A 6000-nucleotide genomic window follows, 5' to 3' on the forward strand; every position below is an offset into this window, starting at 1 on the left:
CTTCAAAGACTTCAGAAAGTATACTTCCAAATGGCTGGCATTTTCCAAGTGTTTCTCGTGATAACTCATTGTTTTTCCCTCTGACATTCTGTTATTTTCCTTAGCCAAGATGCCTTTTGCAACTGAAAGCAGTTAGAGGAAAGGATTGTGAGTGATGACTCAGAGTAACACAGAAAATTGAGCCAGAAATGTCACATGGAGGCGGCACTGAGAGACAGGCTACCATCAAAGCTACAACTCCTTTCTGCTTACATGAACAACCTTTATCTTTATATTAACCATTTACTGCTTGGCACAATGGTACATCAGCCAGCACATCCTCTCTAATGTAACAATTGCTTCCTCTTAAAGAGAAAAATCACACATTGTCAGAAAACACAACAGGAAGAAGGAAAAGAACTTTTCATAGCAAGTCATATGTGATCAATTACTGATTTCTGGGGTAGCCTGTGTACTCCAACTCATACTTTACCAGCTGAGTCTCTGTGAATTCATTCATCTTGTTAGTGGGAGGAAAAAGGTTAGCACAAGTAAGCTCAACAGTACTTAAGCTACTCTGGATATTCATGTGACAGCACAATGATCACAAAATGGTCTGGGTTGAAAGGGACCTCCAATGGTCTGGGTTGGAAGGAACCTCCAAAAGTCATCTAGTCCAACCCTCTCTGCAGTAAGCAGGAGTATCCTCAACTAGATCAGATAACCCAGAGCCCTGTTGAGTCTGATCATCAATATCTCCAGGAATGGGGCCCAAATGACCTCCCTGGGCAAAGTGGTCCAGTGTTCCACTACCCTCATGGTAAAGAATTTGTACCTAACATTCAACCTAAATCTACTCTTCTGCAGTTTGAAGCCATTGCCCCTCATCCTATCACTCCAGGCCTTTGTAAATAGTCTCTCCCCATTCTTCTTGTAGATTTGCTTCAATGTTGATAGTAAATCTTCCAAAATAGACCTAATCAGCCAATCTTTTCCAGAAATCTGCCTCCATCATTTCCAAGATGAAATACTTGATGCAGTTTTGCAATGCCATGGAAAGGAGAGATTGAATAATATCTAGTTTGGCTTGCTATTATTTCAATTGAATGTTATCTAGTTTGGCCTTGTGCAATCATAGTTTTGACATACACAGAGAAGTGGCTTCAAACAGAACTGAAGAATAATCTGAGTAACACTGGTATGTTTGTCCAAGCAAACCTGAACAATTCCTCTTCCATTTTATTCCCTAGGTTATTTATGAGACATTAGAAACCGGGTATCATTTATGGTGGTGCCCCATGCATGCAACAGGAGCACAAAATCTCACTGTTCAAGTGTTAAGAGACTCAGTCTGGAAGTCCTGAACAACAAAACCTAGGTACCTATGCAGCTTAAAAGTGTTTGTTCAAGTGTACAGGATAACAGAGGAAAGGAAAGGAAAGAAAGAAATTGCACAGGAGAACATTGAAAAGTGAAAGGAACTGCTGATTTATCCTCCATCATGTTTATATTATTCCTATTCCGTTGCTTTCTCCTTCTTTCTTTACTCTTTCAATCCCTTGTCTTCCCTTTCTCACTCAACAAAGACTTCATTCACTGTTTGCAAGAACATAGTACTCTGTTTCAGCCAACACTTAGGGTCCATCTGTGTGAAAGCAGCACCAGAACAAGAGGACACAGTCTCAAGCTGTGCCAGGGGAGGTTTAGGCTGGATGTTAGAAAGAAGTTCTTCACAGAAAGAGTGATTGGCCATTGGAATGTGCTGCCCAGGGAGGTGGTGGAGTCACCATCCCTGGAGGTGTTTAGGAGGAGACTGGATGGGGCGCTTTGTGCCATGTTTTAGTTGATTAGATAGTGTTGGATGATAGGTTGGACTTGATGATCTTGAAGGTCTTTTCCAACCTGGTTAATTCTATTCTATTCTATTCTTTTCTAAAGGGAGCAAATGGAATTGTGAACATCAGCCCACCTCATGATCAATGGCAGTACACATTTGTTACCAGTGGCCTGGAGAGTCTTAATCCAGCTTTACATCATGCAGTTCCTAATATGCAGCAAGAGTTCCTTGATTCCAATACTATGGCACCACAGCCACTACCTTTCCCTTCCCCAAGGCAGCAATTGACCTCATATTTTGACCACAAAACAAGCCAAGGAAGAAAAAACAAAGCTGTAGAGCTAGACTGACCAATCTCTCGCATCAGTGAGAGCAGTAATACTGGGTAGTAGATGCAGCCAATAAACACTGTTCACACAGATTGAAATTTGTTCCTGTGATACATCCAATCAATAATGAATAGTAAACAAACTGATGAAATCCAAGGTCTATTTACAAAGCACAAAATGAGAAGACCGAAACTGATCATATTAATTATTCTCAGCTAAGAGTTTCACTACGTTTAGCACTGAATGATTTGAAAAGAGCTCACACCAAGGTGCAGATCTCTGCTTTGAACTGAAGGCTGAAGAAATGTGTATAAGCCCTGAACTACATCTTAAGCAAGTCTCCTGACCATTGAGCCGTGCAGTATTCAGAGCTGTGAATCTCCCATTAGCTTTTGTTCTTATGGCAGAAATGTCAGAAGTTTAAACCAAAAGAAGGAAAGGGAAATTTGAATCCCAGGGAACAGCAATCTCTTCCCAATTATTTTCTTAAATCACTTTTAAACTTTTTTTTGTACAATGCTTTGAGATCTGTGGTTGAGATGTGTTGAGCAGGAGTAAGGTATGATTATTAGTGCCTCTTGAGGGAAGAAAAAGTCTCTTACTAGGATTTTTTATGGTAAGTGGAATGACAGTACCCCCCTATTCTGACTATAAATTCTGGGCATTTCACCATAAAAGTGATTTTAATGAGTTTCAAATAACACTATGTATATTACATGCAATATATTATCCTTTGTCTGAGTCTTACTTTCCTACTCATTTCACATTAATTTATTGCTAGGCATTTATGAAGAAGAGACTCAATAATCACAAGAAGAGATTCCTAAGTACAGGTGCAATACCAATAGTGCTGTTGGAATAAAACCAAAGGGCAATAATTTCACTGATATATTAAATGATTATAAGTAGCTGTGGAAGGCTAAATAAAGTATCCTCTTCTCTGGTGAACAATGATTTCTGATCTACAGGCACAACATTAAATAACATCTTGAGACAGCAATATTTTTTTCCCATCTGTATATAGAAATAACATAGAATGCTCACCTGTACCCTTCCTTATGACTTCTCCATGCTAGCCCAGCCAGGAGATCTTAGTATAGCAGGAAGCATGTATTAATGAGCTCTGTCAGTAGTGCTTTTGCACTGGTTGAAATCCAGAGATGCCATCCAGAGATGAGCCACCCTCACATGCATTAGAATATGCAGATTCACCTCTGCCACCAACCTAAATTTCTCTCTTAGTTCACTGGGGAAAAAAAATCAATAATGAATATGCTTGATTTACCTCATAAGAAAATTAAGGAGGGCATTACAAAATCCCCTCTAATTACAAGTGTACTATGCCACTCAACACTAGGGATTGCTCAGTTAGAACAGATGGAACTGGTAATCCTAGAGAACTGTGAAAACATATCCTAAAAATCCATAGATCCTAGAAACTGTGTTGTCACTGTTTCTTTCCAATGAATCTGTAGTACTCCTGGACTCAAGTCAACTCTCTCTCTCTGAGTATTTAATGGAGTAGGTAAATATTAGAAGCTGCTACCTAGGGAGGTAGAATCTCCTTGAGACATTGCCATGTTATCATAGGAACCCCACTGACCCAATCATATCAGGTAGGCACAATCTGAGGGGTGGAAGATCATAGTCTGACATCTACCTGAAAGTACCACTCAGATAAAAGACATTAAGAAGTATGGTCCCTAACTCTATAAACATGAAGTGCTATGTAATAAGTTGCATCTTCAGAAAATACCAGGAGCCTTTACTTGGAGGGGTAGAACGAGGTGGAGAAGTGGAGAGTTGAGTAAGAAGACAAGAATAAGTCTGTATTTGAAAACATTAAGATAGTGGCTGAAAAATGGAGATTTGTTATAAGGTATCAAGAATTGCCTAAATTGATATCATAGAATCAACAAGGCTGGAAAAGACCTCAAAGATCACCAAGTCCAACCTGTCACCCAAGACCTCATGCCCGCTAGACCATGGCACCAAGTGCCACATCCAATTGCCTCTTGATATCTAACCTGATTCACTGTCAATATCATGTTCAATTGCATTACTGGATTGGAAGAGGGGAAATAAAACCCTCATTTCTAAAAAGGGAAAGAAGAAAGATCCAGGGAACTACAGGGCAGTCCCCATTTTGTGCCTAGAAAGATCATGGAGCAGATCCTCCTGGAAACTATGCATACAGGAAATAAGGATGTGATTAGTGACAGCCAGCATGACTTCACTAGGGGCAAAATCATGCCTGACAAATTTGGTGGCCTTCTGTGAAGGGGTTACAGTGTTGGTGGATAAGGAAAAAGCAATTAACATCACCTACCTGGAGCTGTGCAAGGGATTTGACACCCTCTAAATTGGAGAGGCATGGATATGGTGGATAGACCACTTGGCAAATAAGGAAATGGCTGGATGGTCACACTCAGAGTTGCAGTCAGTGGCTCAGTGTCCAGGTGGAGACTAGCGATATATAATGTTCCTCAGGTGTTGCTATTGTGTGTCTTTAGTATGTGTACATGATACCAATCACCTAGTGTCTAGACCATATGCCAAGATCTAATCACTAGGGTAGCTATCTAAATATGAGCATCTCTGAAAATTTGGCCCTTTGAAAGAGTCTTAATGCAATATTTCAGTTGTAAGATGCTCTAAATCACCAATCATCTCTGAAAACACTGCAATGTGTTTTATCAAAACAAAGTTACAGGGCAAGCTTACTGAGAAGCTCATGTCTCAAATGCTCTTTCACTGATACTGTTTTATGCTTGGTGCAACAATAATTGCATATTTTCAGGTAGCATTAGCATGCTAATGAATCCTGTCCATCACTGTTTGTGAATTGCTAATGTGTTCTTAATATCTGATAAACCAGAACCTTAGGGTGCAAAGTTCTATTAACGTGCTAATGCGTCTTGTCCCTGCTTGCTTCAGAATTAGTGTAGGTTGTTAGCCAATAAAAGGCCATTTCTCGTTTTGTACAACTCGTTAACAACGAGAAAAGAAAGAGATGCTGTCTGCCAATCAGCATTTCTTTCCAACTAACAGCTAAATGCAACAAAAATACTGCCTGTAAAGCAGCACAGGGAAAAGTCAAACTGCTGTAACACCTAAGTAACTGGCTTGGAAGCCCCATGAATTATTTATATTTAGCATGTGCATCCAAACATTTGACAGCTGCCTCTATATCCCATGGCCCCAAAAATCACAATCGCTCTGAGTGCCTTAGAATTTCAGTACAATTAACTTTAAAACGAGTGTTGATATGCCTGAGTTCCAAATTCAGGACTTTCCTTGGCAAATGTTATTCCACCCACAGCATTTGTTTTGAATACAAGAACAGAGCTTTTCTTCAATTTTCTGGAAGATATAAAGGAGACTTCCTTTCCACTCGTGTCGTACTGAAATCAGTGAAGTTATGCTGGTTCAAAATGAAGATCAGTTAGACTCCCTGGGGAACGAGGCAGTTGCATAGCCCCTGTATTTTCAAGCATTTTAGAGGAGGCTGGAAGAGTGTCAACAGCTTGATACATGCACATAAATGGGAAGTCAAAGGAAAAGTGGAATAAGAGTCAGTACTAATTTAAAGATTTGGCTTAACATCTTTGAGAAGGCAAATAGGGCAGCAGCAGCAGCACACAGCACCAGCTGCTGTGTTAATTAAGGGTCCTGATACCCTGAGTAGTCTTTATAAGCACTGAAAATCTGTCTGATTTTGGCAATGCATGCAAGCAAAGAAGTCAACACTGCTGGGGCAACTGTGGCCCCATTTCTTTCTGATGGGAGAAATTGTCCTTGTGTATACATGCTGTGGGCAGAGAGTGACCAAATATGGAGTAAGGACTAGAGAAG

This window comes from Melanerpes formicivorus, unplaced genomic scaffold, assembly GCF_026170545.1.
Source record: "Melanerpes formicivorus ecotype bairdi unplaced genomic scaffold, bMelFor1.0.p_v2 SCAF_90, whole genome shotgun sequence".
Lineage (NCBI taxonomy): Eukaryota > Metazoa > Chordata > Aves > Piciformes > Picidae > Melanerpes > Melanerpes formicivorus.